This window comes from Vicia villosa, linkage group LG2 (genome assembly GCF_029867415.1).
Source record: "Vicia villosa cultivar HV-30 ecotype Madison, WI linkage group LG2, Vvil1.0, whole genome shotgun sequence".
NCBI classification, from domain to species: domain Eukaryota; kingdom Viridiplantae; phylum Streptophyta; class Magnoliopsida; order Fabales; family Fabaceae; genus Vicia; species Vicia villosa.
In genome coordinates, this window is record NC_081181.1 from 136,192,811 (window position 1) to 136,205,047 (window position 12,237).

Below are 12,237 nucleotides of genomic sequence, written 5' to 3' on the forward strand. Positions count from 1 at the left end.
ATGGGCAAATTTTGGGGTATGACAGCTGCCCCTGTTCAATTATCTTAGACCTGAAGATGTAGAGTGGTTTGTGTGCCAGTCGGTATCTGAAGGTGGAAGATGATTGAACACAAGAATACCAAGAAATTTGCCCTATTTGAAGTAGGGACTTTTGTCGGATATGGGCTTGTAGATGCCATCTGGTAGTTGTTGGAGTATGGATTGTTGCAAAATTTCTGCTTTTGTTGTCTTCTTTTTTTTGAATGTTGAGGAACCGCCAAAGGTATCGACTCAAATCTGTGTTGGGTTATTTAAGGAACCGTCAAAGGTATCGACTTAAATTCGAAGCATATTGTTGAGGCACCGTCAAAGGTATCGATTCAGATATGCGGATAGATTGTATAAGGAACCGTCAAAGGTGTCGACTTATATCTGAAATGTGTTGTTAAGGAACCGTCAAAGGTGTCGACTTAACTCTTGATATATTAAGGAACCGTCAAAGGTATCGACTTAATACTTGAAAATAGATTGTTAAGGAACCGTCAAAGGTGTCGACTTAACTCTTGTAAATGGAGATAGTGGTATCCTGAAAAGTAGAGGTTAGTTTTCTTTATGTCATGTCATGATGCATGCAATGTGTTTGTGTGACGGGATTCTCAAAATAAATGAGGACCTCGTATGTTATGTATGCAATTGTCGCGCTGTTTTATGTATTATGTATGAACGTGTATGCAATTGTATGAATATGTTTATGACATATGATTCATGTTGTCTTGATTGAGAAAATAAATCTCTGTATCTTTGAAGATGTTCAGCTGGGGATTTACGGTTTCTGCTTGGGGATGATCAGTAATTTGATGTACCCTGATTTAGAGATATAAATGGACCATGTTGAAGAAGAGCAACTTGTTGGAGAAATAATAGTGTCGAAGATGTAAACTCTGTTGGGGAGTCATGTCTTTGTCGGGACGAGCACATTTGAAGATATCTTCTTAATGATTACTCTGAGGGGATATGATCTTCTGGCTCTGTGGGGAGATGTGGGTGTCTTGAAAGTTGCCCCCAGTATCATAGTTATTTACTACTCGATTCAGGACACGCTACTGAGTATTGATCGAAATGTTGAACTGGACTTGCATAGATTTGCCCCAGTTAACAGGAACTTTGGAAAGATTCGCCTCACGAGGTCTTTGTGAGATGTACACTATGGGCAATATGCCCCCAGTAATCATAGGCTCATGACAATGTCTCGCGTTGATTGGGGAGTAGCTTTAGATATGCTTGGATGCATGCCTCTGATTGTTCGACCATCCATGAGAGAGTCTCGGAATCTCGACTTGATTGCCTCAGATTGATTGGGCCAAACGCGTCATGCCCCTTGTATACGTAAGAGACATGGCTTCTTGGAGTAATTTTGTTTTGTCGGGATAACTTTCAGTCATTAGTTGTACTCTGTGCAAGTTCTTTCTGATGCTAACATTTGAAATTATGTAGCAGGATATGTTTAATAATGTATTCGTGAGATGCAATGCATACGTTTGTCTCGAGTTTTTTGAAAAAATATTAAAACCGAAGATGTATAAGCGTGATATTTGTAAAAACATGCTATTTGTAACAATGTGATGTTTGTAAAAGAGAAATATCAACTCAGCATTTTAGGTAAACCTTAAGGAGTCGGGATACCTTTGTTATGACAGTATGCTTTCGAACTAACCATGCTTCAGTTAGGACTTTCAAGGGTTGTAACGTGGCTTGGTTCACGGTTTAAGAAGCGAGGGATAATGGCTCAAAATTTAATTATACCCATTCCCTTCTTCGTGATGTTCTTCAGTCCTAAGCTCAGTTGATTTGTCTTATGCATTCAGATTCCAAAAGACTTTTGGATTTACACCTTTGGTAATGACGATGGTTCACGAGCAAAGAGAACTTTTGAGACGGCAGTCACTTCCTTCTTTTAGTAGTCACAGCATTGTGTTGTTCAGGAATTTATTGACTTCTCTTTTTTCGTCTTTTTGATATCCCTAACTTTTGCCTGAACTGTTTATTTTGAGTTTACAGTCAGCGGGATGCCTTGATTTTTGCCTAAGTCATCTTTTTGATTTTTGACTTAGCAGGCTTTTCTTTGTATATATGTTTTTTCCATCATTTTTCTTTTTGAAAGATACTGACTGCCTTGTTTGATGATTGATGAACCGTCATTGTCTTTTGGTTGACATCTCCAACACTTCTTTGATGTGTGCGGATGAACGCTTGTGATTGAAACCTTTGTTGAAAGGTGTACTAAATGATTCTTTTAAAATAGAATGCATAGCCAAATTAACTGAGAACTACCCTGCCCCAGGTAATAATCAAAGGTTTTAATTAGTACAAGAAAGAAAACTTCTACTTCTTAGGCTCAAAGGGGTTAACGAGGGATTAACATCCTTATATCTCCACTGTTTAGGAATTGAAACAATGCCTGTACATCGTCAGCATAGTCTGTTCAAAAGCATACTATATGAGGTTGCGGTATCGTTCTCGTCATCCTCCCTTAAAAGGCTTACAGCTTAGCAGGAGTTGAGTATCACAAAACATATGCAGAGTAACGACATAATTTAAAAAGAGTGATAGCGAAATAATTTAATCAAGACAAACATATGCAATGCACTGATGATGATTATTAAAACAGATAATGTCTATCATAATTAGAATGTTTAAACAAACAGAATAGAAATTGCAAATGAAAGTAAATCTAATGATCTAAAAAGTTCATCCTTCTAGGTATTAATCAATCTTTTTGTGATTAGGCATAGGAGTAGTGATCACCACAGGAGTCTTGGGATGATAGAATTCAATTTCACCAGCATCGATCATGTCTTGAATCTTGTTCTTCAATGGCCAACAATCATTCGTATCATGCCCAGGGCTATTGGAGTGATATGCGCACCTCGCATTGGGCTTGTAGCTAGGGGCGGAAGTGTTAGGCTTTACAGGAGGATCCCTTAAAGTAATCAAGTTCTCTCTCAGCAAATGTTGTAATGCCTGAGCCAGTGACATGTTGATCTTTGTAAACTGACGTTTAGAAGTATCTGACTTGCGTCTTTGTTGCGGAGCTAGTGTAGAGGTCAGAACTGTCCCCATAGATTGGTTATGTTCATCGTGATCTTTCTGGTCGTACGCATTGTGAGGTTTCTCAGGGGAGTGGCAGTCAATGGTCTTGTCATCGATTAAGTCTTGGATCTTATTCTTCAGTGTCCAACAGTTATTAGTGTCATGTCCAGGACTATCAGAGTGATACGCACACCTTGCATTAGGATTATAACGAGAAGAGGAAGTACTAGGATTCCTCGGAGGATCCTTCAAAGTGATTAGCCCTTTCTTCAGCAATTGTTGCAACGCTTCGGCCAGAGTCATATTGATCTTTGCGAATTGGCGCTTAGGTGTATCTGACTTGTGTCTTTGTTGTTGAACTGGTGTAGAGATTAGAATTGTCCCCACAGATTGGTTGGGCTCATTGCGACCTTTCCGATTGTACCCAGTATTGGCCATATGAGGTTTCTCAGGTGAATTGAAGTCAATGATCTTGCAATCAATGAGGTCTTGGATCATGTGCTTCAACGGTCCACAATCCTCTGTATCATGACCAGGACTGTTTGAATGATAAGCACATCTTGCATGGTACTTGTACCCAGGAGCGGGATTAGCAGGAAGTGAATATGGAGGCAATAGAGTTATCAAGTTCTGATTGAGCAGTTGTTGCAAAGCTTGAGACAGCGACATATGTAATGGAGTAAATGACCGCTTAGGCTTGGATCTCTGATTATCTTGACCACCTTGATACTTATATTGATTCTTCTCCTTCTCGATCAGAAGTGCCTTCAATTCTTCTTGCCCCTTGGCCAAGTGAAAGATTACTTTTTGGAACTGGTTATTCTGAGCTTGAAGATTTTTGACAGATTGTTCGAGATCCATCTTTCTTACTGAAATAAACAGCGGAAAGATGAGGCATTTGTTTTTATGAAACCTGTGATGCGATGTTTATGAATGCATGATTATGCATATGCAATGTTTTCAAGGACCTCGAAATTTAAATTCACTTTAAACAAGAAAGAAAGAACAAGCTTTGTTAATAATAATAATAATAATTAAATTGTACTTTTAGTTTATGGTTCTTTGCCATTTTGGCTTACAAAAGTAAATATGTAAACAACTAGGAATAATAATAACAATAAACTAGAATTTCTTCAAGCTTCCCATGGACGCTTCCTCTTTGATCCGATGAAGTTGTTGACGTTCTGTTCTGCTTGAAGTAGCCTTGTGAGTTCTAACACTTGTTTCTCTTTGGCGCGGAATTGAGCCTCAAAAGTATCCCTTTCTTCTTTCAATTGAGCCCATGACTTTTGTAGTTCTTCTAGATCAGTGGGCACGTCTGGATGGAGAACAACCAAAGGAACCTTTTCTTCACATTCAGGTTCAACAATCACAGGTCTAACATAAGGATATGGCATGACAAAACGTTGAGCGCGAGTGCGTACCCATCTAAGATAAGGTTCCGAGGGAAGGGAGTTCTTTTGCCCCCAACTTTTGCTATCCACCCTGTACACCTTGTTCCAAGCGCGTGTGAACTCTTGGCGTTGATTACAAACATCTTCTTCATAGTTGAAAACAACCCCTTCAATGAGCAAGTGATGAGGACCATCCCTTCGAGCATAACCAAATTGTCGTAGGGCTAATGAAGGATTGTAGGTGATTCCTCCTCTAATGCCAAGGAGAGGCACATTAGGGAATTTCCCACAATGATCGATGATAGTGACGTACTCTTGAGACATAACATGCCAACGGATATCTGAGTGAGAAAGTGACATGATTCTTCGAGACCATTGCATCTTTTGATTGTTTCTAACTACTGAGCGTGGGAGGTGCGAAATAAACCACCTAGCCAGCAAGGGTGTGCAACACATGAGAGTCCCTCGTTTCTTCATGACACGAGAGTGAAGGGAATGTAGAATATCTCCAAGTAGCGTAAGCACGGGGTTGTGAGTCAGAAAAAATCTTGATTGCGTGCACATCAATGAATTGATCAGGATTAGGAAACAAAACCAAACTATATATTAATAAAGCCAAAACATCTTCAAAAGCATGGTAGCTCATGGCCTTCAGAAATTGTCGAGCTTTTCCAAATAAGAATTTGGCTGAGAGACCTTCTACTCCATTCTTGGTGTCCCAGTTGGAGGCGATGTCTGATCTCTTTAGGTGAAGTGCAGCAGCAATAGTCTCGAGTTTCGGAGTGCTTTCCAATCCAGTAAAGGGCAGATGCTTAGATATAGGTACACCAAGTAAGTTTGAGAACTCCTCCAAAGTAGGTACCAACTGATAATCCGGAAAAGTGAAGCAATGATGTTCGGGATCAAAGAATTGGCATAAGACTCTCATCATATCTTCTTCAAATTGAGAGGTGACCAGTCGAAGAAGATAACCATGTCTTTCAGCAAACTTAGAGTCTCCAGGGACTTCCAAGGCGAGCTCCTTAAGCTCAGAAGGTATCCCTACAAAGTTGAGTCGTACATAATCTCTGGTAGAAAAAGCCATGTCCTACAAAACAGTGTAAATATAAATTTCTCAGTCCTTGAAATTTGTTAGTGGATATGATATGTCATGATGTTATGATGTTATGATGTTATGATGCCAAGTAATTAACAAACACAAGCAAGTCACACAATTGCCTTAAGGGTGGGCTTGCATGAAGTTCATAGGTATATACCCTTCTTCCTTTCGTTTAGTTGGTTCAACCTGTCCTAAAAAGTAACCAGGTTCTATGGTGCTCATATCCCTGATCTTTCTCGTGGGCATTGTCTCAACATAGCACTCAATCGGCCAGCCAAAAGCATCCCTTGAGTCCAATCTCAATGAGTGTAGCATCGAGTATCAACCGGCTTCAGTCAGGAATCCGAAGCCAGTCATCTCGCTACTTCTTATAAGCCAAAGTCAAGTTCGACTAAGGTTCTAAGGGCGAATTAGTGCTCATGACACCACGCGGTAGCCAAATGTCTCCTCGATCAAATTCAAGGGCCATCAGGACAAACCAAAGTGTCACACTAACGGTGGCCACCAGTTCAACCATAACGATACATGTCGTACAGTCTCCCTGATCTCATGCCACATACCTAAGGTACTTAGATCCGGGTTAGGATCTTTCACACAACAGGATACCCAAAACAGCCCTGCAAAAGTAAAGCAAGCAAAACAAACAATAGAAAACATTTAAGTGAATCCTAAACTTTTAAGGTAACCCCTCTTAATCGAAAAATCCCCAGCAGAGTCGCCAGTTCTGTAATACGGTGAACTGACTTTTTATCGAAAATGTCGCGGTTAAGCAAGAGTCGCCACCGACTTTTATTTTATCCAAACAGATTCGGAAAGGCAAAAAGAAACAGAAAAAAAACCTTTTAAAAGAAATCTAAGTTCGGGGGGTAATTTATGCAAAGGGAAGGTGTAAGGCACCCTTTGCATCCATGGTTTTCCATGGGCTCTTAATTGCTTTGCTTGCTCGTTTGTTTAGAAAATGTAGATGAAAGAGATAGGGACTTTAGCTTGTGAATAAGCGTTGCCCTTTTGAAAAATTATGAGAAAGAATATAATAAAAAGGTTTGAGCATTGCAAGGCAATTAGGGGCAATTACCTTAAACTCAGATGATAGGTCTCTTTTTAGCCTTTCAGAATGAAAGGGTCTATCCTTGCCATAAGAGGGCAGGAAGCCTTTCGTTTGGAGGTCGAAGGGTCATCGAAGCATCCTTTGCCATAAGACTGTCCCATGCCATAGAGGGGCAGGTAATCTAAGGCAAGGATCAAAATAAGCCATTTTTCGTTAGGCAACCAGAAGATACCTCAGCCTTTTTCCGTAGGCAACTTCCGAGGGTCGAGGTCATTTTTGTGTATCGAAGGCAGCATCATTTAGGGTCGTATGACCTTTTAATTATCGAGGCAACAGGCTGAGGTATCCTCGTATTCGAGGGACATGGCTTATTCTGCAAAAAAAACACGAAGGCAACAGGCAACAGGGCAACAGAGAGGTTACCCAAAAAGGGTGCGTGTGTGCAACAATCACGTGATTATGTTCAGATATTTATCTTTTAATTAGTTATTCTAATTCAGTTTAAGGCTTGCACTCCCTAAGATTACTAACCACGCAATAATATAAAGCAATAAAGGGGAAGGGGACAATGAAACCAGCGGATCCCTAATGGGGTTTGACACAAGTAATAATAATAAAAGGCATAAAATAAAATGAGGTTTAGGGTTACCAATGACGTAGCTTTGGCAATTGACAAACCCTGAAAAGGAAAAAGAAGAGACAGAAAACAGATAGTGAGTGCATTATCGGTTCGAAGGCGAACTTTATCAACCATAAAAGTAAAAAGAATAATGAAATTAAAAGTAAAATAGAGAAAGGACACTTAGCTTCGAATTTGATCTGATATGGTTGGCGGGAAGCCTCGGGGTAACCCTGAAAAAGGCAAGGCAGAAACAGTGAAGGCAAGACAAACCCCTGATTTTAAAAGAAAATAAAATATGCTTTAAAGATAAGGTACTTAGCTTTGGGTTTTTGATCAGGCGCGTTGTCGGAGTGAACCATGTCGATAACCCTGAAAAGGCATAAACAGAAAAGAAAATTTTTCAGTGTATGACTAATTCTCGCAAACCTGAATCGAGCACAAATTAAATAAAATTGGATTTAATTAATTATTGGTTTTTCAACCTAATTAATTAAATCGGTAAAAAATAATATCTGATTGTATTTTAAAAAATTAATAAAAAAACCTTGATAAACAAATAAACAATTAAACAAATAAATCAATTTATTTAGTCAAATAATAGATATTATTAATAATTAAATCTCATCAATTATTTACAAAATAAATATATTTTTTTAAAATAGATGATTTTATGAAAGAAGGAAAGTTTAGAGGAAACTTTATTTTATTTACACACAAATATTGAAAAGAAAATTTATTGAATAAAAAAAAATAACATGTAAAACTTAATTATTGAATAAATAAATAAGTAAACAATAAAAAAAATAGGAAAAGGACTCAGCTCATGATTCAGTGCAGTTGTCTTCTGGACGTCCACCATGGTCATGCGCCTTCAGAAGCATCAGATTTGGATTCACAAGAGATCTGGTCGTTTGAATTGAAGGTGCACCACAGAGACGCGTGGGAATAGGCGCACATGATCTGCAAGTGAGGCTTAACATAGAAAATAAAAGAAAAAACGCGCCCAGTGGGGATCGATCTCAGGACCCTGCGATTGGGCATCTTGCACGCGCTTTACCATTCAAGCATAGGACATTTGCTGATACTAAACTGAAACTTGATTAATATAAACCATTAAACAACGTTAATAAAATTAAAAAAACATGCCCAGTCCTTGCTTTCTTCTTCGTGAAAACACAACAGGCTATGGCAACAATTCTGTTTCGTGGCAATAAGCTTTCCCTACGGACAAAAGCGTAGCTATCACACCTGCATATTCCAAACTTAACAAATCGAAGCATAAATTAGATTTAAAGCCATGAATCGACTGTAAATTGTTCACTGAATCCAACAGAAACATTAATTTTGGCTAATTTTTCCTCCAAATCAATGGTCCCAAATTATGAACACAAAACCCTAGCCATGGTATCAAGCTAAATATGTATCAAAACTCAAATTAAATGGTCCAGAAAGTTCAAAAACATCTTCATGAATATAAATATATGCTCAAATTCGATTAATAATGTGTGCATGATGAAAATCGAAACTTGAAAAAGTTTGCTCAAACCGTGATAATTGACGTCGCAATTCTGGAGAATTTGATGACTTGCAATGGTATGGAACGCTTCAGAGACGTCCGACGAATCGATTTTAACGCTTGGAATGGCTTGAATCCGTTTCAAAACTTTGGTGCTATCTCATTCGGTTTTGCGTTTTTGACTTGAAACAGAGTTCCTAGAGCAGCCCCCTTTTTTGATCCTTGTGAATGGCTGTTATATTTATAATGCAAGATATTAGGTCAACAAAACTTGGGACAATCCAATCAAATCGTATATTTACACGGTGAATTTCTTATAGAAATTTTCCATATGATTTCTTTCCATTTTTGTCCAGATCTTCTTCCTATGGCCTTTTTTACGTTTCAGATGCCATCCATTATTGGTTTGAAATTGATCAAAAAATCTTTAACAAATCAAATATATGGCCTTTTATTATTAATTTATGATTTTACTTAATTTAATTGGTTTTTAAATAAATAAATCCATAAAAAAAAAATAAAAAAAAAAAAATCATAAAATAAAAATAAAAATGGATTGGTTCATGGGCTTTCCATGAGTCCTTAAAAACGTGGGGAATTTTAAATATGGAGGCCCTATAACCAAAAGTTCACTAATTCTAACTGGGGGATTCATGCCTTTTTTTTTTTTAATTTTTTACCCTGCTTGCACCCGTCACAACTCTTTCAATATTTATCACATGGAAATGATATAGGACTTTTTGGAAAGCTCAAGATGTCCTTTAAAAGCCACTTTAGAACATATTTTCCACTTGGAGATTTTATCTTGATTTGAATTTGAATAGGAGAAATGGTATGGGCAAATTTTGGGGTATGACACTAGGTCACTGGTTTATCGGTCGAACCATTGGGTCACTAGTCGAACCGCACGACCAAATCGGATTAAACCGGATAACTCTGTTGATTAGACCTGTCATTATATAGGTATAAAACCGGTCAAACCGGATGATTCAGTCTCTAAAAAAATATAACTACCTTTTAATTTTTTAAAAAATATTATATCATAAATTCACAATTTCATAACTTAAATTCAAATTTTAAACAAATGTATCACACATAACAAAATAGTAAAAAATTACAAAGTCTAATTGCAAACAAAGTCTAATTACAACATAATCTAAACAAAGTCTAATTATAACATAACAAAGTCTAATTTTAACATAATCTAATTGAATAGTTTATAACAAAATAACTCCAATGTGCACCAAATTTAATTCAAAATAGGATCTTCCTAAAAAGAAAATCAAATAAAATTCAATATGTTTATGCTATTTAAGAAAATTGATTAGCAAAGATAATAAATAGACAATAAAGTTTTTAATTTGTCACTAACGAAAAAAACTATGTGAGAATGCTATTTAAGTAATACACTAAAAAATACATTAAAAAAAATTAAAAAAAAAAAGTTTAAGTGAAATGTTAAAAAAAAGTTTTAAAAAAAAATTAAAAAAAAAGTTTAAAATAAAAGAAGGAATTAAACCGCAGGTTTTCTCGGTTTTCCCGGTTTTCACCCGTTCCCACTGGTTTGATGGCATATCCGATCCAACTATTGAACCAGACCGATTTTATCTGGCCGGTTCCCGGTTCGATCGGTCCGGTCCGGTTTTTAAAACACTGGTAGAGACTGTGTGCCTACTAGAAGGAGATTATTGGATAAAGGTGTTAATTGTGCCCCTAATTATCACCTTTTTCTCCAATGTCCTAAAAGCATCGAGTGTTGGAAAAAAGTGGGATTGTGGTCTATGTTACAGAAACTCAGTGGTAATGGCGAATTGATGCGAATTTTTCACAAAATAAGGTTGGATTGGGTGCTTGCATTAGAGATGATACGGGTAAATTCATTTTAGCCTGGACATAATGGTTTACGCCTTGTACCGATGTTGTTATTGGAGAAGCCCTAGGTCTTTTGAAAGCTTTAAATTGGGTCCATGGTTTGGGGTAAGACAATATGGATTTTGAATTAGATGCCAAGCGAATAGTGGATAGCGTGACCATTCCGAGACCAGATGACTCGGATCTTGGAGCTATTATTGGAGAATGTAACCGATTGATGGCTCTTTTCTTTAGGAACTCTCATGTTAAGTTCGTCAGAAGACAAGCTAATGAGGTTGCTCGTGCTCTTGCACGGGTGGCTCCATCTCTTGCTAGTTTTCATAATTTCTTTGATATTCCAGCATGTATTCAGAATATTATTATTAATGAAATGAGTTAATCTTTTCCCGTAAAAAAAAATATATTATGGTGATAGTGAACTGTGAAAAATAGTGCATTTGGGTGATAAAACTCACAGGAATTGATAGGATTTACAAATATTACAAAAAAATTTCACCTAGTAGATTGGAATATACATGATGGGACACATGTGGGGAAATTTTGAATCACTATTTATGTTTCATGATGAAATGAAAGTAAAATGATTTTGATAGAAACATTAATTCCATTTAAGGTTTCTATCAAATTGAAATATTTATAGAAACAAGATCTCATTAAATTTTGCTTACTCCTACTATTTGAAAACAAACCATAGCACTGGACATAGAAGCATTGTTATAGCTATTAAATAGTACTTTGTTACCATAAATTGATTAAATACTTGAAACATGAACTAAATTGAAAATATTACAGTCGATCTTTCACCTTTGACTCTTAAATGTGATCTTTTTATGTTATTATTAAGTCTATCTTGACTTTTTTTGAGAAAATTGTTTTTTAATTTTAATATTGTGTTGTTATTTGAATAAAATTATTTATCATAAATCTATGTGTGTTACTGATAAATTTATGTTTGTAATGTATACTGATTATATCAAATGAATAGTATATTACAGTTGAAAATAATTGACCATTTTTAAATTGATAATAAATCTTTATTTTAAAAAATTTCAATTTAAAAAAGAGGATGATATTTGAAAAAATAAAAAATGTTGAAAACATTTTAATCCTTATGAATCTTCATCTCAAATAACTAACCTAATAATTTAATTTTTTTATAAATATATAAGTATTAAATTATTTTAATGATGGGCTAAGGAATGCTAAATTATACATTAAATAAGTAAATAAAAAGGTAATAAGTCATCATTGTTAATTTTTACTATTACTTTCAATTATATCATTATCAATATGGTAGAGTTGCCTTCAAAATTCACACTTTGGAAAACTTTGTTTGAAAGTTGGAAAACATTCTATAACAACATAAAATGTTCATAAGCAAAAGAGAAATGAAAGAAATTTAAATAATAAAAGCAAGTATAGTACATTAATAAAATTAATTTGATATCGTATAAGACTCCCCATCAGTGTTTTAAAATCGGACCGGACATCAAACCGGTGAGGTTACTGGATCACTGGTTTATTGGTCGAACAATTAGGTCACTGGTAGAACCGCATGAGTTAACCAGGTTAAACCGGATAACTCGGTTGAATAGACCGGTTGTTATAACAAAATTA